Genomic DNA, 22,805 nt, shown 5'->3' with positions numbered 1-22,805 from the left:
GCACCAACAATGTGACAGGCCTCATTATCAGATAGCTCACCGATGACATTTTAACATTGTGACACTCATTAACTAGCTGTTCTTGTCGAGTTCTCACATAGGGCAAAAGACAGCACATTCCCATAGGGACAGCATGACATCCACAGTCCACGTTACACAACCTCTCTTTTTCCTTTCTCTCACACACACCTTCTCTCACTGTTGCCCAGAGACTTTTGATAGTCAGATCAAATAATTAATCAAGCTGTCAGGCCTTTTTAATTGCTTTATTGTGGCACTCGACTCACAAATATGACTGACGTTAAGCAGCTACAAGCCTTGCAAAATTGAAAAGCCTGTAAAATTGTGATATTTTAAAACCATTTTACTTCAGGACCAGACTTCTATCATCTTACTCGGCATCTTTTACAAGTATAATTATGTAATTGTAGAATTAAATGGATTCTGATTTGGGGAGGAAAATCTGTGGAATTTGTCATCCAAGACGTTTGTGTCTGTCTTTCTTCAGTCGTAAAGAAATTGTTTTTGAAGGAGTCATCGGATGCCCATTTCCACAAGTTGATATGATTCTTTAGGGTCTTAATGAAAAGTCTATAATATACTTTGGTTAAAAATTCTCAATGGTTGTGTAAAACAACATCCTTTTTACCTTACAAAATCAGCGGCCTCTGTGGGTGTGACGCAACAACGACTTAGCATCCGATGACCCCTTTGAGGAAAACTTTTTAGGATTCCTCGCTATATAATGGACTTCTATGGTGCCCCTGAGTTTGAACTGCCGAAATGCAGTTTAAATGCACCTTCAAAGGGCTCTAAACGATTATATGCTTTTTAACCTCAATTGCTTGTCTTGTCTAGCCCTGCATCCCAATGTTCATACTATTCATCTTAAATTGTATGTGAGATCACAATAAGTGTGTCCCAACGCATAGTATGCTGAAAAGAGTATGCCATAAGTCCCTGGACGGTTTCCTTTTTCAGGTTGATTTTTGAAGTGTGGATCCATGCACACTCTGATGGCTAATATTGCCCACAATCCACTGGGCTTTGGCTAAGGATTCAGTCCAGAACTACAAACATGAATAAAACGCGTTAAAAAACGACAGACATGGCGGATGTGCGCGACCGGCGGTTAGGTAGAGATGTTTAGAAAAAGGGTTTTACATTATATTATTATATATTTTAATGTTATCTGTGATGTATTTCATCTGCAGTTGCAATGTGAACTATTATAAACATTAGTTTGGTCGTTAACTTTTAAATGCATCGTTATGCAAAAACTATGAGCAGACTTTTCGGCATGAAAGACCCGCGACTGGCAGATCAACGTGCTGCTACTTTTCTCTCCAATACGGTAGGAAGTTGAAATGAAATGTGAAGGATGTTAACAGTGACAAGATGATTGACAGGCCATTTTACAGTGACAGAGCATCCGTTAAAGATGCAGTTGTATAGTATAGTATGTCCCAAAACTTGCCTGGTCTTCTACTACACACTCAAAAGTGTGTAATTTTTCTTCACAAAAAGGGTACATACTTTAAGGGTGTAGTGTAAGTAGATACACTGGGATGCAACGTGAGTTCGCATGAACTATTTTTTCTGGTTCAAGACAGTTAGGGTATGTCGAAAAATTCCCATCTCATTTTCTCCTCCAACTTCAAAATCATCCTAAATCACTGCAGAAGTACCATCCCAGTGTTTACAAAGTGAACGCGCAAAGCGTAAAACAGCGATGCAGGACAATTTTGAAGTTGGAGGAGAAAATGAGATGGGAGTTTTTCAACCCACCCTAACTGTCTTGAACCAGAAAAAACCTAGACAAGACGAGCGTTTGAGGTTAAAAAGTGTATAAATTGTAATTTAATTTAATTAATTTATTTATTTTTTAGAAAATAACTGATCGCTTCACTAGATAAGACCCTTCTTCCTCTGCTGGGATTATTAAGAGCCATTTGAAGCTGAATTTAAACTGAATTTTAGGGAGTTCTCAGAACTCAGGGGTAACATTTAAGTCCATTATATGGAGAGAAACCCTGAAATGTTTTTCCTCAAAAAAACAATTTCTTTACGACTGAAGAAAAAAGACATGAACATCTTGGATGACAAGGGAATGAGTATCATTATCTGTAAATTTTTTGTTCTTGGAGTGAACTACTCCTTTAAGCTTGAGATAAACAGAGCTGCCAATATTATTAATAGCTGAAAGCATTGTTATGCAGATTATGTAATATATTTAACAGGCAAACATGTAAAGAATTCTAACATTTTATGAATGGCAGGCGTTGTGATTTTCTGGAAATCTGTGACGCTTTTGGCGAGCCCAGGTTCCATGTGGGCCTTTTTAAATTTTGTAAATGAATCTGTACACATTACTGGTGACAGCATTCTGTCACTTTCCATCTCCATATGCTTATTTTTGTAATTTTTGTGTGAGCACATCTGAGCTTCATTACGTAAAACCTCAAAGCACATTATTTCAAAGTTCATATCCATTTAGTCTGTTGTGTACGCCAGCCAATTTAAAGATGAGCAATTGAGACTCTCTCTCCCAACAAATTTGCTAATGTTTATTCATGAAATATTTAAGTCGCCTGTCCTCCAAAAATGAATTTACTGAGTCACAGCCAGAATTTTGACATTTACTACATCAGATAATATCAGCACTTTTGATTTGCCTTTTAAATGAGATGGTGGAGGACTGACTCAAAGTCACATTCACATGCTCCACAGTTGTCGGCTGTCATTGCTGTAGAAACACAAAGTTCACATGCTGTTTGCTAACTGCAGTCATTCTGGAGTAATGCCCCTAATCAACAGTTTCCTTTTTGCAATTTGAAGCATAATTGAAGGCATGTGAAAAATCATCACGGGATTCGATTTGCAAACTTTTGAGACTCTAGTCTGGAGTTGCTGTGATGTGGTCAGTTTTTTTGAACTTGCTTTTACCTCCAGAACTCCAGAACTTTCAGCTGTTTACATTTCTGCAAATAGTTTGTTAATCATATTAGTAAACATATTAGTAAAAGTCGCTATTTATCTACATTCTCAAAGGACAATGTTCATGTTAAAAATATCATAATTTTTGTAGCTCCAGTATGTGGGTTCTTCTAATAAATTATCAACAGGCTTTACACAGTCATGGAAAACTTAAAGTACAATATCAGGGAATGTTAACATTGGAATTTCCACATCTGGAGGAGTCATAGAAACAGTAAAATTCTAAAAAGTCAAGAACACACTATTTTTTTTTTTTTTTTTTTTTTTTTTATTTGTTAGAAGTTGTCCTTAGGTAACTATAAATGACTGAAAAATGTGGAAAGGTCTTAAAAATTAATTGGTTACAGATTGTGGGAACCTTGTATCTTTCCTTTTATACCAGGACATGAATGCATAAATATATTTATATAACATTTCTTTCTGGTCCTCGACTCTGATTGGCTGAGAGGACCGTGATATTCTAGTGATATCGGAACACCAACTGCTTTACCGTTTATATCACTCCGCTTGTGGTATTTCTCACATTGAGTGGCAGATGCCCAAATCCACAATAATTTGTGGAGCGCTGTCCTTGTATTTTTGATTGAATCACATTTATGATGGTGATTGTTGTTTATTAAATATTATTATTAATAAATATTTTATATAAATAGTAGTAGTGTTTAATTATAGTATTTAGTATTGGGAAATGGTGTGTGTGTTCGTAATGGTAATTTTAGTTATATTATTCCGCCATTAGATGGCGACGAAAGTCGGTAGTAAAGACTTTTATATTGAAAGAGACTGAAACAGGGTTGTAAACAAGGAAGTTATTTTTTACTTTCAAAAATACATTGTAAGACAGCCAACAAATGCACTGAGCAGCACTGTCATCGTAAATCACCGCTAACAGATGAAAGGGTAGTATGACAGAGATAGCGCACATTCAAACTAATGTTTTATTGTGTATATAAGACTGCGATGAAGAATAAATGCTGTATCAGATGCAGGAAACCACACTCACTCAGTCCATCTCTCTCTCTCTCATAATACTTTACATAATACAGTTAGTTTTTAATACAGTAATACAATAAGCTTTCAATGAGGCAACTCAGCATTCCTTCGTTACCAGACATTTTTAAATTAGTAGTGGAGGCTTGGGCTCAGCTGTTAAACTTAGAATCTGTGGCAGAAGGAAGTAGTTTTGCACAAAAGAAAGTTTTTAAAAACACCCTGTTGTTGTTTACTATGTATTTACACACTTGTGCCATCAAACTTGTTGCATAAACGCAATATCACACTTGTAGCTGTGCAGTATGGCAGTATACAGCCATAACGCATGGCTACTCATGTGATATTGCTCATATATTTGGATCTCAAAACTGTGAGTCTGTCACAAGTAACTCTGAATATAGGAGAACCTCTACTGGTGTCAAATAACATTCTTTTTTGTGAGGATCAAAAGTATCTTCCAAAGGCGAGTTGCTTTTCACACCAATTATACAGCACGAACGGTCTATATTAAAACAAACTCTGGGAAAATGTCTCTTGTGTATCCAGTACCATTATATTCCCTACTTCCAAAGTTAGTCTGTGTAGAGTGAGGAACAATACCTTCTAGAGGGTTCATTAGCTTTCTATTTTCTCTCCTTTTATTGAAATACATTACCATGAAGGGCTGCTCCACTTAAAAGGTTTCCATTCATTTTGGGTATGGAAAGTAGCTATAGTTTAAAGTAATCCAGTGTTATGAAAGTTGAGAACGTTGTTTGTTCTTGCCACCAAAAGTTGAGGGATGTTGTCTGGGGTTTGCTCCTTCCTACATTGCTTTTAAGTGCAAGCTTGAAAGTGACTCACTCTGAAAAGGACTAATTGAAGTACCAAAGTAATTTAAAACCTATGGTTTTGCAGCAGAGATTGAACTACCTTGGAATATTACTGAAAACTTCTGCACAGTGGCTGGCTGTGTTACGTGTTTCTGCGCTTAGCACACTATGGAGGCCACTGCGTGATTAGTGACGGGTACTATTAAAAAGCTTATTCTTCTATTTTCCATGTATTGAGTGAAACCATTACTCTAAATGGCGCAAATTCAGTGTCTCTAAGGACCACAACTGCCAAGAAGCTCTTCTGCACATTACTCTAACCTAACTGAATTTACTCAAAGCAGAATTGCACTACCTCAAACCTCAAGGACTGGCCTTTTGTTAACGTACCTACAAAAGTCTTTTGCCCAAGGATTTCCTTTAACCGTACTGAAGGTCTAAACTGCAGACGTGCTTTTAGAGCAAGGGTGGAGGTATATTTCGCAAGGCCAATGCTTTTCAAAAACATTTTAGAAGGAATCCAAACAAATGTTCACAAACAGCTAAACTCAACATTTTCGTAACACTGTAGTGAAAAAGCAATTTCATTCGAATATCAGGCCTGACCTCAAGTTACCTCACCGTGGCGACTGCAAAACATCTAATCTGTCACAAACATCTAAAGTCACAACACGGTTAGCTGAAAAAGCCAATTGAAACCAAAATGCATCTTTTCTATTCCGGGGGCCATTCTATGCGTTTTGCCAGATAATTTCTGTAACAAAAGATGGATGAGATGTGCTAGATCAGTCAGATAAGTGAGCAAATCCCCCCCCCGAGCAAGACTAATGTCCCGTAAGAAGCAGGTGTTTGAGAAGACAAAGTGCCAGACGTAATGGGTCAAAAACTAGCAACAAACAAATCAATTCGCCCCTCAGTGTGTTTGGCTGTACTTTGGACAGAAGATCCAGACAGGATTCTGCTGAAGCGGTGAATCATAGCCTTTTTCTTGCTCAAGCAGAAAACTGGCTGAAAATGCCACTCTCACTCTTTGAAATGATTAATCATTTTATTTCATTTGAATTTTATTTTCATTACTTCTTACTTTTTCCCTTTTTGCAAAAAGAGAAATCTTGCACCAGCTTTCATACACTGTAAAAAAAAAACAAAAAACACAATTTGTTGAGTCAGCTTTAAATAATTTGTTACCCTGCTGCCTTAAAATTTTAAGTTCAGTCAACTCAAATAAGGTTAGTCAACTTGAAATGTTAAGTTGTACTAAGTAACAATTTAGATATTTGTGTTTGTTAAACTCAACAGATGGGTAAGTAACCCAGCTGCCTTAAAATTTTAAGTTGATTCAACTCAAATATCTAAGTTGTAACTTAGTATAATTTAACATTTCAAGTTGAATAAACTTTTTTTGAGCTGACTGATCTTAAAATGTTAAGGCAGCCAGGTAACAAATTATTTTAAGTTGACTCAACAAATTGTTTTTTACAGTGTATTTAGTGGAGGTGCATGCTGTGAGCCATAGACAATTTAGATATTTGTGTAGGTGGAATCACAGCAGTTCATTGTTTTGGGGAAAATGGTGAAGTTAAAAGGGTAAAACGTTTAAAATGGAGATGAAAACAATATGTAACACTTTTTGGCAGCATAATTTAACACAATATTTAATAAACACGTAAAAGGTAAAATGATGTTTAGAACATGTCACATGCTCATGTACTTTTACTGTATATGTGAAATTATTCCTTGCTATTGGATGTGTTTTGAACTCACTCAGCTTTAGAGATGAAACCTCAAAAGAGCTGGTAACCAGAAGGAGAGAGAAAGAAAAACAACAACAACGACAACATCTAATGCAGAGAATTGAGATAAAAAAAAGACAAACAATATTCTACGCATCCTGCATACTCATTTGTTATATTGCTTATGCACTACAAATTACGGTGTTCCACTTAGAAATCATTCATTTTACCCACAGCAGTGAAGTAGTTAAATGTTACATGCCTACGCTTCAGCATTCACAGGCTTCAAAGATTGAAATGTATAATACAGCCTAAATCGTCAATTAAACCCATGCATTTGTAAAGTCATACATTAGTAATTATGTATGGTACCCTAAGAGCTTTCATGTTTTGTTAGTGTTTTGAACCTGTTGATTAACCTGAAGTACAGGTCTATTCACAAGCTTCACATGCAGGCTAACCTTTTACAAATAGGTTGGATAAATAATGTTTAACAAATAGTTTAGAGATGGGCAAACCCATACACAGGCTGCCTACATGGGTCCTAGGTAGTACACAAGTAGGTAATCATTATGCTCTGCCTCTTTTCAGTCTTCTGGACTGACATTTGTTATGACATCCGCTTTGAACATTACAGTGCTTATAATACATATTGTTAACTCTACAGTAAATCCACCTCACCCAATAAGTACTCTTCAACAGCAATGAATATACAGAGCTGCTGAAAAAAAAGATGGGTGCTTGTTTCTCTGTTGCATAAGGTACTCAGGATGGGTAAACACTGTATATGTGGGGCCTACTTTTTCAACCATATAGGTCCCACTTGGGCAAATCTAGGTTGGCTCTTTTTGTGCGTACAAGTTGGGTCACCAGTTGGAAATGAGTGTATGAGCTCAAACTGGGCAACCCAAATGAGACCCATTTAGGTTTAATATATAGGTTAAACATGGGTAAACACATTTGGGGCCTACTTTCTTCAACCACATTGACAGATGGAAGGAAGCACACAAATAGGCAATTAGTCTATGGTTATATAGGGAAACACCAATGTGGCCAGTACACAGACAAACACAATTCAAATACAGGTTGACAGTCTGTGTGAATCTAGGTGTTCACTAATGCGTATAAGAGAATTATGTGGGGTCAGAATAGACAGTGAGTCTGGGAATCAATGAAAAAACAGGTCAAACCCAGGTGTAGTCAGCAATGACCTGCTTACACTCTTAAAGGGGTCATCGAATGCTAAGTTCACTCTTACATGTTGTTTGAACATTAATGTGTGTTGGCAGTGTATGTACAAATTTACCCTATAATGATAAAAATCCATGCAGTGTTTTTTAATGAATCTGTAAAAATAATATTCCCTTTTTCAAATCGAGCCCTTCTCGGATGCCTGCCGTTGTGGTGTCACACCCACAGAGGCCGCTCCCAAGATAGTTGATTGACATGAGCATTTTACCTCGGATCAGCTGTAACAGTCCACCCTCTTTTGTTTCGATGCTGGAGCAGGGATGTAATTAGACAAGAATATCTCCGATTGAGCGATTGAGGCGTTGTGTTGCTGGATGTAATAATGAACATAGTGGTCGTCATTTACTCCCAACATCTGAGCAGCTGAAGATGCAGTAGATTACGTTTGAGAATTTTTGACCAAAGTATATTATAGACTTTTCATTAAGGCCCTAAAGAATCATATCAGCTTGGTAAATGGGCATCTGATGATCCTTTTAAAGGAATGGTTCACCCAAAAATGAAATTTGTCATCATTAACTCACACTCAAGTTTCTTTCTACTGTGAAACGAGAAGATATTCTGAAAAACCTTGGTAACCAGACAGTTGCTGGTTTACACTGACTTCCTTAATATGGGGAAAAATACTACAGAAGTCAAAGTAGTCCAGCAGCATTCTTCAAAATATCTTCAAAATGGTTCTTCGCACTCAATCTAACGTTGGAAATATTTTTATAACTGATGAGAAGCAAGCTCAAGTGAGATATATTGTCCTTTTTGGCCTAAAAATTCCAGATTAATTTTCTAGATTTTTAAGAAAAAAAAAAAAAAAATAAAATAATATGAAGTATAATTTACCCTCTTAATTGTGACAGAATTACATTGTAGTGTTTATCAGTTAAAATTGTCCTTTTAAATGATCTGTATTTTAAATTACCAATCCCAGTCATGAAAGAGTAAACCATTTAAATTATTCAAGTTATATGCAATCCCTTCATATGTGCAATAATGAACTGCCACTTCATTTTTATAGGCTATTTATAAATAGAGCGGATAGTAGTAAAATATACAATAATAAACTTGTTAGGTTAGACGATACTTATGTAAGAATAGATTTGTTACCTTAAGGAAGAGATTGTATGTAAAAAGGCATGGCTTTAAAATAATTACATTTAAAAATCCCCAATACCAAATATTTGTTATAGTTTATCAGAATTTTTGTTTATTGATGAAATTTTTCAGAGCAGACAAAAATCTGTATGTTCAATTGAAATCTACTTTTAATATACCTGGCAAAGATGTCGTTATATTTGTTGAATAAAAAATCATTCAGACAGAAATCCGTTTATTAAAAAGAATCAACTTAAAGAGTGATTCATTTATGTTTTAGACTTTGCTTCAATCAGTGCTGATTCTAAATGGCAGAAAATATGGGACATGCGACTTGGTCACTGAAATATCATAAGTTCAAATGTTTCCCCTCTTCAATCGTTATATGTAATCTCCCTCGTCATAAAATAAGTGAAAATTTCCCGGGGTTCGTTGCGTGCCAGAATTGTGCAAGGCACAGTTGATTCAACATGTACAAAAACTCAAATCAGCATTGTCTTTGAAAAACAGCAGATTTGGGGTGAGATATTTCTGTTGAGCCTTATATTTGAAGTTTGTGTAAAGGTGGTTTTATTTTACAAATAAGTTGTATGTATTGTGAAAGAGGTCATGGTTTACTTAAAGAGTGTGATGAGGGGCTGCTGGCCTCGTACTTTAGGCCTCATCGTGTGCTGTCAACACTACTTAGTGGACTCGGTGGTAGGAGGGCCAGGGTTATGATGATAAGAGGGGGGAGGTGGATTACAGAGTCTTTACTTATGGTGCTGAAAGCTTGATGAAAAGTGCATATTTAGGCACACATTCCATTTCAACAGGTGTACAAATTCTGCTGCGCAAATATTCTTTTACTATGTAAACAGATTTCTGTGCACTTCTTTCCTTATTTTTTTTTCACAGCCATGTTGAAATTCTCTTTCTTTCCTGAGTGAGTAATAAGATAGGTATCCAATCTTTCACAACTACCTCAGCGCAATGACTTCAGCTTCCTTAAGGCCAGCCATGTCATTGCGGTTGAGGTTACTGGGGCGGCCTCACCACGTATGCTCAGCCTTTTAAGGACAAAAGAGGAAAATACACAGACATATACACTTGAAACGTCAAGAAAAATTGTTCACTGAAAAATCCCAGCATAGAAGCTGACATTAGCGGCTCGGATTGCCCCTAAATTAGATGGTGGACGTTTTCGTTGGCTGCCGTGTACCCGTCTACCATCTAGTTCCAGTAGAATGTCAAAAAACAAGTTGAGCTAAGGTCTAATTATATAGTGGGGAGCCAAGGCCCCAGCCTAGCCCCAGATAATCACTGTCATTTGTCTATTCAGCCATTACCGTACTGTATAAAAGCTACAATCGGAAGGCCACAAGCGGCGAGGCTGATGACTTTATGCAAGGAAACACTATTTACAGCAAGGCACGTGTAAAAACAAATGGACTGCCCACTCATCCCTGTATTAAGGCCTAATTATTCAACATGACTAAGTATAGTTAATGACAGCTGGATCATCGTGGTTAAAGTTAAGGTAGTCATCATTACAGGCCTCGTTTGTGAGAAGGTTTCTGTGGAGGGCTGCAGACCTCAGTTTGAGTTTACACAGAGAAAAAGGGGTAACGGCAACCAATGAATCGTCTCCTGCAGCGAAGGAGCGACTGAGACATTTTTGGAGCTACAGAGCAACTCCAGCGGAGTTTATGTTGTTGGCCATTAACTGCCCACAAGGAATTTGGAACATTTGTGAGCGCATGCCGACAGACATTCGGTCAAACAGCGCGTCTCTCTCTTTCCACCCCAGCAAAACCCACCCTGAACTCTTTGAATCAGCATTTAACATTCCTGCGGTATGTTTTGGCTTTGTGCGCTTAGGGCACCTGACGGACTCATTTAGGCCCATAAATGTAGCTTCTACTGAGCCTAATAGAAATAGCCATAGGCCTAGAGGGTGTCCCAAGCTAAAAGATGAGGAACAAAATCGTAAATCTAGCGGTTAGTTTGTGTGATGTGTCAGTCTATAAATCTGTCTGAACTGTTCCCACATCAGCCTGCTGGGGTTTTATTGACTATATTTTACCACTTCTGTTGTTTGTGATGACAACAAAAGGGAACCCGTTGAGATTGGACACAAAGATAAAAATGGTGGACGATTAATTCTTAGCACTTCAGATGGCCAAGTCTGATGCAGTAGAAGATGTACAGACACAATAACAACTGGTGTGTAAAGCGTGTTTATAGATTTTGACTTGTGGTAGATGCAGTTGTTTTTGTTCTGTGGAAGTTTTCTTTTCGGTAACAATATCTTTTGAAAACATGGTAGAGGAGTCCAGAAGGTCTCAGCCAAATGCTGACCTGCATTGAAGCCTACAGTCTTTCTCAGACACAGCTACAGTTTTAGCTTCTGATTTTACGAAGTCATTATATGTCAAATAATTTATCCAAAAAAAAAAAAACAGCTCAAATGTTTGATTAAAGGAAGATAAACATGTATGGTGATGAAGCTAAAATATTAAATGTCACACATGTTTATTTACTGAGTAATCCACTATTTTGTTGAGAGGGGTCAAAATGAAAAATCGAGATTCAGAGCCAAATTACAGGGGCTTAAACATGACTTTAGAAAGATTGCAGCATCGTTATATTATTTTTACACATATATTTGTAAAATCTGTTGACTTCTTTATTGAACTGAATGTTTATTGCAGTATATGCCAGTGGTGACCATTGAAAAATGGGAAAAAGCACGTATACATTTTTTTCTCCAAAGTTTACATGGCTCTAACTGAAGATGTATTAAAGACATTCCCCTTGTCGATCCATTTCCTCAGATGTTCGCCTATTAAATACAATAAATATCAGCTGTATATGAAGTGACCAACATTTGGTTTTTCGACCACTGAAAATGGGTAATATTAAACAATCTGGACATGGAGCCTCATTGAGATCCCCATATCTCTGGAACTGAATGACATACGGCCTTGAAAATGAAGATTCCAAAAAATAAATAAAAAATAAAAAGAACCAGAGTCTAAATTCATATTCAGATATCTTTAATACTACTTAACAGGCATGCAAACTTTGGAAAAAGAATATCTATGGCACTTGGACAGGTATGTTCAATGCAGATGTTTTGACAGAGGGAAACAAGATACATTTCTAGTTTCAACATTATTTGTTCTTCAGACCTTCCTCTTTAAAAGAAAATAAGTATCATCTGAATGCAAATGGCACAAGTTTGGTTTTTGACCTTTGAATATGTGTACAATTTGACGATTTAATTTACGATATTGCAATATCTGGAACTGAACCATATAGGGCCTTAAGAAATGAAGTTGGCAAAACAAAAGTTTGTTAAGACTAAAAATCTAAAAGGGCATTAGGATATTTTTAATACTTCTAGAGTTACAGGCATGCAAACTTTGGAGAAAGAACATTTATGGCACTCAGACAGGTATTTTCATGCAATTGTTTTGACAGATGGAAAAAAGATACATTTATTTGTTCTTCAGACCTTCCTCTTTAAAAGAAAAAAGTATCAGGTGAATGCAAAGCGACCCATTTGGTTTTTGACCACTGAATACGTGTATAATTTAACGATTTACTCCTGAAGCCATATTAAGATTGCAGTATCTCTGGAATTGATTCATACAGGGCCTTAAAAATGAAAATGCCAAAAGGAAAGTTTGTATATAATTGTAAATAATATAATGATGCTGCAGTCTTTCTAAAGTCATTTGTACCCCCCTGTAATTTGGATCCGAGTCTCGGGTGAAAATTGGCATTTTGACCACCCTTTACACAATACTGAATTATTCAGTAAATACACATCTGTGACATTTAATATTTTGACTTTCATCACTATACAGGTTTTCAAATCAAAAATTTGAGGCAGGGACCTTTGGTTGAGTTGACACGGAATGACCCTACTGCAAACAAGCCAAATGTGTGTATGACGTCGACAAATAATGACACATGAACATTAGAGCTTATGTTTTAACATAAAAAGAATGCATCAAATCACTGTGCTTCCAGGTAAACAAACTGGCATTTAAGAAAGAAACAATAAGTGTGCCAATAACACTTGTTGATTGCTTTAATGTAGCTTTATTTCCAGTATCTTGATGTTAAAAAGTTGACAATGGCATTTTGACATCTTGGAGATGTGCTGCAGATCCCAAATTATAAATGTGATAGGGATGCGCTACATTAAAATTCTGTTACTAGTCTGTATAATTATTTTGTTCTTTTGTGCAATAACCTATAAATGGCTGATATTGAAATTCCATGCAATTTTGTGTAATTTCATTTCAATTAAAACACAAAAATTTGTAATATAACCACATTATATTAGAAAGTATGAAAGACAAATATGCATTTTAGGATTTATTATTCAATATCAATTAAAATGTTTACATTTAAGATGTGTTTTTACATGACCCCATTATATAATATGGTACTGAGGTAATAAAAAATATCTGTGCAAACTATAAAACTAACATCAAGATTATTAACACTCATAAGCTTAGCCTTTTTTTATAGCGATCATGTCTCAAGCCACCCATCTTGGCTCTTCTCACTCTAAAACTTGTTCTGGCACCACTGGTAATGATGTTTTATAGCTGAGAGATAACTGAAGTCTATCCAAAGTTCCTGACATCTAAACAGTGAGAAGAAAGGTCTGAGATATTTATCTTGGCTTGGGAATTTGAATGCATTTTTCAAACTGAGACAGAGTAGACCACAACAGGAGTTTATGTTTTGTACTAGCATTTTGTATTAGTTTTTAGCTCTCATTGATCTGATAACATTGTAGTTCACATGTGCTATATTTATATCAATGAAGGTTGACTGAGAATTAGCCTAAAAGCAAGTTGTCCGTCATTTAAAGTTCTAGACCATACAAGCCAGTGGTTAATTTGGGTCAGATGTATTTTTATAAGGTAATGTTGATGTATTTGGTCTTTTGGTAGGCATGAAAAATCATGTGCTTTCTATTTCGGAAGAGATTTCATATGACTTCAGCCGTCACTGCACAAACAGATGGATTGTACAATGCTTGAGACTTCACTAATTATGATGTATAGTGTTGTGGGCTATAGATCCAATGTGTTGAGTGTTTTGTTATTAATCTGACTGCATTTCCAGCAGTCATTACTCAACCATCAGAGCTCCTGCTGTGTCTTAATAACTAATATTAAACACTCCTTAGAGGCTTTTATGGTTGGCGATGAAGAAGCCTAGAGTGGTTGTAAATTAGTTGCTTGCATTATTTGAGCTTAAAAGCAGATGCACAGGCTGATGGTGAGGAATGAATCACCAATACAGTCGCATACAGTGGGCTTTAAAAATCTGAAACCATGTTGAAAACAGACACTACCATTCAGAAGTTTTTTTTCGAGAGGCTGATTTACTTGGATGTGTCACAATACTGTATAATAATAAAAATACTATCCTAAATCGAAATATTTAGTATGTGGTATTTGCAGATTTAAACCTGAAAACCCCACAAGATGACTATCACCATTGTGCCTTTTGAGTGAGTTGGACCTGTAGTAGTTTTGGTTGTCGACTCAACAAATTGCTAATGTTATTGTGCTCTTTTGACCACAGCGATCGTCTTCATACATACAGTACTAGTACTCCCACACCAATGCATTGGACTCGGGTGACTTGGGAGCTCATTTACAGTAGCTGGCCGTTCTGCATGTGAGAATATGTGAACTGTCTTGGCACCCCTGATATGAGCATTCTCATTAAGACTCTGTATTGCTGTTCACAGCCTTTTCTCTAAAGGCTTATGAATAAATGTTGCCGCTTAGCAGCATCATGATTACATTATGACAGCACTTCTGTCATAAAATGGTGTTTTAGCAACAATAAAACACATGAATGTGCCACTTAAGAGGGATATATACAGTACACAGATCTATTGCGTTTTAAGATTGTTACTGATAATAAGTATCCACATTCCACTACTATGCACTGTACAATGCGAGTCTATACTGGGGTTGCACAGCTTAAAATATCAGCACTGATTTGCAGAAGTGAGAAAATATCTCACACTTATCTTTCCTATATTCTAATCGTGCTGTTATCTTATTAATCATCTCAAACTCTCTTCTCACCTATGAAAGCAGTTGCAAAAAGGGACCGCGTGTCTCCAGAGTAGTGCAGTGAGAGAAGGTGTAGCTGTTTAAACACCTCTCATTCCTCTTTCTATTCACGAATTAGAATCCACAGCTCTAAATGTCACAATGATGTTATTCTTATATCAGTTTACAAATTAAATGTATTGTATAAAATAATATCTAAAAAGACACAGTCACTTTTGATCAATTTAATTAATTGCTGAATAAAATTATTAAATTATTAACATTTTTAAATCATACCTACCGCAGACTTACCTCAGCAGCACAACTGTCAACCTGGTTAGTAATAATAAGTGTTTCTTGAGAACCAAATAAGCAGATTAAAATGATTTCTGAAGGACCATGTGACATTAAAGACTGGAGTAATTACCTCAGAAAAAGGCCTCAGAATTAATTCAAATTCATTTAAAAATACATTAAAATAAAAAAGAGTTACTATAAATTGTAATATTTTACAGTACTACTATTTTACTGTATTTTTGGTAACACTTTACAATAAGGTTTGTTAGTTAACAGTAATTAACTACTTTAGTTAACATAAACCAGGAATAAACTACTTTTACAGCATTTATGAATTATCGCATTTACCATTCACATTTACATTTACTAATGCATTATTAAAATCAAAAGTTGTGTTTGTTAACATTAGTTAATGTGCTGTAAATTAACAGGAGCAAATAGCGAACAACTGTGTTTTTTTTATTAACTAACGTTAACAAAGATGAATAAAGACAGTCTAATTAGATGCAGTATAATTAACGGAAATCATGAAACTTACCCCATTTAACAGCAACTTATTAAAGTTGCACAAAAATTACATTTAAAGGCCCTATGAAATAGTTATTTTCCTCAAAATTAAGTTTTATGTTTACCAAATTGTGTGTTTTCCATTAATTTTCTGGATTCCATTTTAATGGTTTCATTAAATATAACAATCAAAAGCATGTCTAATTAATCAATTTTATTTTTTAAAAAAAGGTTTATTTATTTATTTATTGATTGTATTTAACCAATTTTTTTTTTTTTTTTTTTTTTTTTTTCTGGATTTCGTTTTTTTCTTCCCAGGTTTAATTTTTCTAGACTCTGTTTTAATGGTTAAATAAAAAAAAAAAAAAAAAAAAAACACTCAGAAAGCATGTCTAATTAACTGAAATCATGAAACTTACACAAGTTAACAGCAACTTCTTAAAAGTTTAACAAAAATTACATTTACGTTTTTAGTTTCCCCCCCCCCTCTCAAATAAAGTTTTATTTTGACCAAATTGTGTGTTTTCCATTAATTTTCTGGATTCCATTTTAATGGTTTCATTAAATATAATAATCAAAACTATGTCTAATTAATCAATTTTATTAAACAGTTTTTATTTTATTTTATTTTCAGAAATACTGTGTTGTGTATTTACATTTTCCTGGTAAATAATATTTTTGGTAAATAATCCTTACAAATTCATGTTTTAATTTTATTAGTAGTAGTAGTAGTAGTAGTAGTAGTAGTAGTAGTAGTAGTCGTACTATCATTACATTAAGTAATATATATCTGTCACAGTTTCTTCAAGTTAAACCTTTTTTAAACTTTTATTTTGATGGGTTGCTGTGAAGACCTTTAAGTTTCTGTCTGTATATGATATGATGATAGTTTTTGTTAAAAGAAACAGTAAAATGCCCATGACTCTAATGGAGCAGTTCTGATAATGTTTGTGTTCATGTACTGCATCTTCGCCATTCATTTACACAGAGACACACAGGATTCACATTTAAATTGCATTTTTTGTGGCTTAATATTCACAGACACTAGTCCATATCTCATTTTGATTTAAGTGTACTGACCTACTTTTGATTTATTCATCCAAAATTTGGCAAATTCCATGACATTCCACGTTATACAGTAAATTACATTTTTATGACTAGGTTCCACGAATTCATCTGTGTTTTCCACATTGCGGAAATCATAGGGCCCTACCTTGGTTTTTAAAAACATCAAAGTATGTTTTTTCTCACATGGACTATAATGTCTGAACAGCATTAAAAGCTTGCAGTCACACAGATTTCCTTTACCGTGGCGCACATGTTGAAATAGCTCTTAGGAGCTTCATTTCGTGTGAACTCCTTTTTATATCTGATCTCGCCGTACACTCCCACACCCACAAGCTCACTGACCCCTCATTTCACATGTGTATTACCCTCTCAGCGTTTATTTATGACTCTTTTTGAGCAATAATGGCATGTGGGTGGGTAAAGGAAATGGAGGAAGTTCTTGTGTCCTCAAAAGATCTCAAGATCATCCATGAGTCTTTGGCAAAACTTTAATGTTCATTTTCAATGCCCTTCAGTTGTAGAGGGCTTCCCAGGAGGAGAAGACCTCTATTTGGCACATCAATATTGATTCAGAGAACTATCAGTCATACGAGGACAGGCACATGCGCTCGATGTGCTGAACAGAGGGTGAAATGGGTGTCTGTTTTAGTGTTAAGGAGTAACTCACCATTAAATTCTCTCGTTGCTACAGAGGCTCTTTGCAAAGTCTAATTTCATCCATCAGAACTCCTGCAATAAGACCATGAAGAGCCTATATCGGCTTTTGTGTTCGTGTTGTCATTTTTCAGCGCTGATAAATTGAGGACAGGGAATATTCAGAGAATATACAGAGCGAGATGATCAAATATTTACTCTTTGATCCCTTTGAGAAGCTTCGTATACACAGTGAAATATGAATTCAGTTTGATTTCAAAAGTTTTAACCAAAAACATGGGTGCAGGTTTTTATATCTTTTTTTTTTTTTAAATAAATATCGTTTTCCTTTTTTGATGTGTGTGTGTGGTTAAAAAAAGTGCATGATTTGCATGAATAAGTATGATGAATGTGCAATTTTGAGCCTTTTCATCATAAGAACCCAGTGCTGGTAGAGTCACAGGTGTGTGTCTTTGTTTCATAAATGGCAGTGTGTTGTTTTGGCAGGTGTTCTTGCGATATGCTGGATGTCATTTCATTTTTTGTGCTGAAAGCTTTGCACCTCGACTGAGTAGATGCAGCTTTGCAGGCTTCAGCTTCTGAACTGCTACTTTAAAACAGATTTGTCAAGTTAGTGCTTTGGGACCAGTGCTTGTCTTTTTTTTCACACATACTTTCACACATAGAATTTTATTGATAGTTTACAGCACATCTATTGCAGTAGCATTTTAGATTAATTTAGGCAGCACAAGTCAATACTAATATTTTTTTAAATCTATTACAGTGAAGATCAGTGTAATTTGTAATCACTTTGCAACTGTTATATTTCCCTTACCTCAGCAGAAGGTGAATTTTAACTTTAGGCCATTAGCTTCTGATGTAGCTGCCGCAGAAAAATAGACAGGATTTAGTTAATACAGGAAGTCATCTCTTTACAACGACTTCCTTTTCCCATTGAGAGGAAGTGAGTTGGGGGTGGAGGCGTATAATAGCATATAATAATTCTATCAGCTCCACAACTTTCACTTCCTCAATGCTTCTGCTTTTTCTAATACATGTATATATTGAAAGTTGTCTTTTGTCTGGTTTCTGTTTTAGCCTACACTAAGATTCCTAAAATCACACTGGAAACATCAGCAAATATTTGAATTGAAATGATTTCTGGTGGTACAAACAATAACACACAGAATGCAACTTGTGACCTTTGGATAGAGTTATATTAACATTATGCTCAGGTCACTTAGTAGGTATAGGGACAGAGTAATATTTCAATGAATATTAATGAGCTTCTCTTATTAAAACACAATGTACAACTCTTAAAGCATAGGACCTTGAAATGACATGTTTTAAGTTTTACAAATACGTGACAGAGGAATGTGTCTGACAAGTTATCTTTGGAAAACAGAAACCAATTTCTAAAAAGTTTGTCGTTTTATCAGCTCATTTTTTGCCACATCACACTGCGCAGAGCGCAAGACGCCGCCTCATTTCCATAATCAAATCAACACTAAACACAGGGATGAAACCACATCTCTGCTTTTCAGCCACAATCAGCCTTAATTACACAGCCGCCTAACTCAATCACACAAAAACACATGCTTCTGCAAACCCCTCTGATTTTAAAAGCGCAAAACATCAATTAAAATATGTACAGACAAATGGTCGTTTTCACTGTGGGTTATATCTCAAGCTCTGACTGATTACAAAGTCATGCTACAAGAGCAGACGATATATGTGACACTGACATTTATCTTTTGATGCTTTTATAGTATCTGAGATGATTCATAGATGCATAGTTAGGTAAAGTGAAAAGTCATTACACTCTTAAAAACAAAGTTTTTTTACTGGCATCTATGGTTCCATAAATAATCTTTAACTTCCATGAAAACTTTTCATTGCACAAACAGTTCTTTATGGTCGAAAAACGTTCATTAAATTATTGAAAATGTTCTTCACAATAAGAAGAAGGTTCTTTTCACTGAAAGGTTCTTTGATAAATTTGACATGGCTATTCTGTGGCATCGCTGTGAAAACCCCATGTGAAATTTTTATAGAGTGTAGATATAAATATTGATGGTTTTTGATTGACTAATACATTTTTATGAAATTGATTATTCTAGTGTATACAACAGTTCTTCCTGATCCTCAAATCTGATTGGCTGAGAGTAGTGCGATATTCTAGTAAAATCAAAACTCCAACCGTTTTACCGTTTGTATCACTCAGCTTGCGGTTTTCTGACAGTGAGTGTCATGGCGGATGCCCAGATATAATTTTATAAATAATACTGTTTTTGTGTCATGGAATGTAGTTTTAAGATGTTTTTTTTTTTTTATGTGATAATGTACGTGTTTAGTCTTCAAACATGCAGTTTGTTAATAAAATAATGTCTATTTGAAAATGAAAAGAAAATGTAAGATCCAGGGCTCAAGCGGCCATTCAGACCTCATGAACCCACCAAGAGCAGCCTTACCTCGGCAAATAGTAAAATCTCATCACGTCATATTTGATGTAAATTTAATGCTGTATATCACTGCCTTTGTACTTTTGAATTGCCTAGCAACTTTTATGGTGGCTGTTGTTGGTTTATAAATATTATTATTATTATTATTATTATTATTATTATTATTATTAGTTAATAAATATGATATATAGATAATAGTAGTATTTAATAATAGTATTTAGTATTGGGAAATGGTGTGTGTTCATGATGGTGATTGTAGTTACATTATTTCACCATTAAATGGCAACAAGACACTTTTTTTATGAGTGAGTCGGAAGTAAAGACTTTTATATTGAAAGAGAATGAAAAGCTGTTGTAAACAAAGAAGTTATTTTTACTCTCAGCAACACATTCCCTGCATCCCAATGTGCATCCTATCCACCCAATCAGAATTTAGGATGGATAGTATGCACACTGGAATTGCAGGCATTGTAAGACGCAGTCAACAAATCAATCACCCATAACAGATGAAAGGCTAGTACGACAAAAATATTTTTTAAACTAATGTTTTATTGTGCATGTGAGGTTGAGCTGAAGAATGAATGCTGTGTTAGATGCAGGTAATCACACTTGCTCAGTTAATCTTCCCTATAATACAGTGAACTTTTAATATAGTAACAGAATAAGCTTTCAATGAAGCAACTCGCCGTTCTTTTGTTCCTAGTTAAGTGATGTTTTTGATTTAATAACGGAGGCTTGGGCTTCCTGTTTGTCAATTGGAAGTGCGTTTATTTGTGCCATGATTTAAATTATGTAACAGATAAAATCTTTTGACTTGATAACATTTTATGGATTTTTAAAGCTAAATCACGAGGAATGTTTACCCACAATTTCCATGCTAACTATCAATTTTCTCCCCCAAGCTCCTTCTCCTCCTCATCATCTGTATTACAGATAGAAATCTACAACTGTCTGCCTTTTTTCGTACCGCTCTTTTGCACTGTGAACTTGTGAAACATCTAATCCAATTTTCAAGGTCTTTTTTCATTAAGAACTAATGACAATTTTCTTTCTCCAGTGATCACAACTGCATCTAATAGGGTTTTATCGATTTGGCACAGCTCAAGAGACAACTTTATTATGAATTTCAGTAAATCAATGCAGAAGAAAATGGTTAGAATTAGATCCCACCGTTAACTGATATAAAATTCATAGAAAATTAGGTAAGCTCTCTCTCTCTCTGTGTGTGCGTGGATTCAGAGGAATGTTTTTGTCTCCTTTTTCCAGTCCCACCCAACTGAACCAACCACATTACAGCAGTCTTCCTTTAAACTTATATAACATTTTTTTTAAAAATATAGATTTTTTAATTCATTCAGAAAATAGACAGAAGTTCAAAATATTCTTTCCAAATATTTGTGTTTGCCTTAAGCCAAGAAAATGTTGCTGACTTACAAGCAAAACTTTTCCTGCAGGTGTGCCTTGGGAAAACAAACCGCTGTGTCTATGGTGACATAGTTAGTTATGAAAGAAACCGGTCACCTTCCTGGATGATAAAATAACAACACAGCTGGCTCGGGTGGTAAGCAGACCCTTACTCACACAAAGGTCGTCCAAACATACCCACCTGCCAAGACTGAACTTCAATTACTGTATTCTCTCAGCTCGTTTTTAGTTGTTGGAGAGTTGTGTGTGTGTGTGTGTGTGTGTACACGTGCACGTCTGTATGCGCTCTTATTTGTCTTTTTCTAAACCCTGCTGTTGCGCTGGTAATTGCTGTGTGGTTTGAGAAATGATTGTTTGGAAAGCTCTGGTGAGAAGGTCCAGGTGCTTCTACAGACTCTCCAAAGCAATGGAGCTGAAAGCAAATGGCCTCTTCACACCTGTGGTCCATCTCGCTTCGAGAGATACGCTACCTTACTCATATGTAATAACAGGATCAAAAGAGCTGTTGATCAAATATGGCTGCATGAGGAGAACTGTCCAGCTGGTTTTGATGTTGTTGTTGTTGTTTTTTTTTTTTTTTTTTGGTCATTGAGGATCATTCTGGGCAATCATTTAGTTGGTGGAGAGATGCGATTGGATGGCTTGTTTGGAGCTCTCCTGATAGTAGTGTTTTCCACCTGTCACACAAATGTTCACTATCTTTTTCTGGGAGATTTTTTTTAAAGATGGTTTTGCTCATTCAAACTGTTGATGGTGCTTTCGCAGTTGATTTGAAGCATTACTTCTGTGGTGAACAGATCCATATACATGTTTGTGGCCCTGCAGAAGTTGTACATGTAGATGATCAATGTTTCAGAAATCGAAAATATGTACTACAATTGTAAATAAATTTTGTTCTGTATTAATGGGATAGTTCAGCGTAAAATGACAATTTATTTACCCTAAAGTAATTTCAAACCTATATGACTTTCTTCTGTGGAACTCTTGAATATTTTGAAGACTGTTTCATTGTTCCAGTGTTATTTGGGATCCCACTTTTTTTTATTATATAGACAAAAATGGTTGAAGGTAGTAATTTTTGCCAACTCTTTTATGAATCCATGGTCACACTGCTAACCTGACATGCATACTACACAGATGGAAAGTAGGCATATTAGTTGATGGGATGTGTTTGACTTAATTTGAAATAGTATACTAGTATTTTACTTTGACCGTTTCTTCTATATAAAGAAAAATGTAAATATATAAAGTAGAATATGGTAGTATGATATTTTGCAATTCAGCCTATGTGTCTCTCTTAATGTTTCCAGAGAGCGCTCTTACAAATCCTTTCTTCTTGTCTTCCATTGCCAAATCATCGAAACACAAAAGCATGGAAAATGTGAGCCATTTCTCACTTTTCTAGATGTATCAGAGTGTAGTAGAAATTGCGCTTTGGTCTGTACCTCATAAGTGTCA

General features: G+C 35.5%; 1 long non-coding RNA gene across 1 annotated transcript in view; it reads left to right on the top strand.

Moving 5' to 3' along the window:
- LOC127181910 (uncharacterized) overlaps positions 1-22,169 on the top strand; it is a 29,700-nt gene extending 7,531 nt beyond the window's left edge. The window contains exon 3 of the long non-coding RNA XR_007829834.1: positions 21,377-22,169. This is a non-coding gene — a long non-coding RNA (uncharacterized LOC127181910). The remainder of the gene's footprint in view (positions 1-21,376) is intronic.
- Positions 22,170-22,805: the final 636 nt, after the last annotated feature.

The sequence above is a fragment of the Labeo rohita genome, chromosome 19 (assembly GCF_022985175.1).
Source record: "Labeo rohita strain BAU-BD-2019 chromosome 19, IGBB_LRoh.1.0, whole genome shotgun sequence".
NCBI classification, from domain to species: Eukaryota; Metazoa; Chordata; class Actinopteri; order Cypriniformes; family Cyprinidae; genus Labeo; species Labeo rohita.
This window is presented reverse-complemented; position numbering and strand designations above follow the sequence as displayed.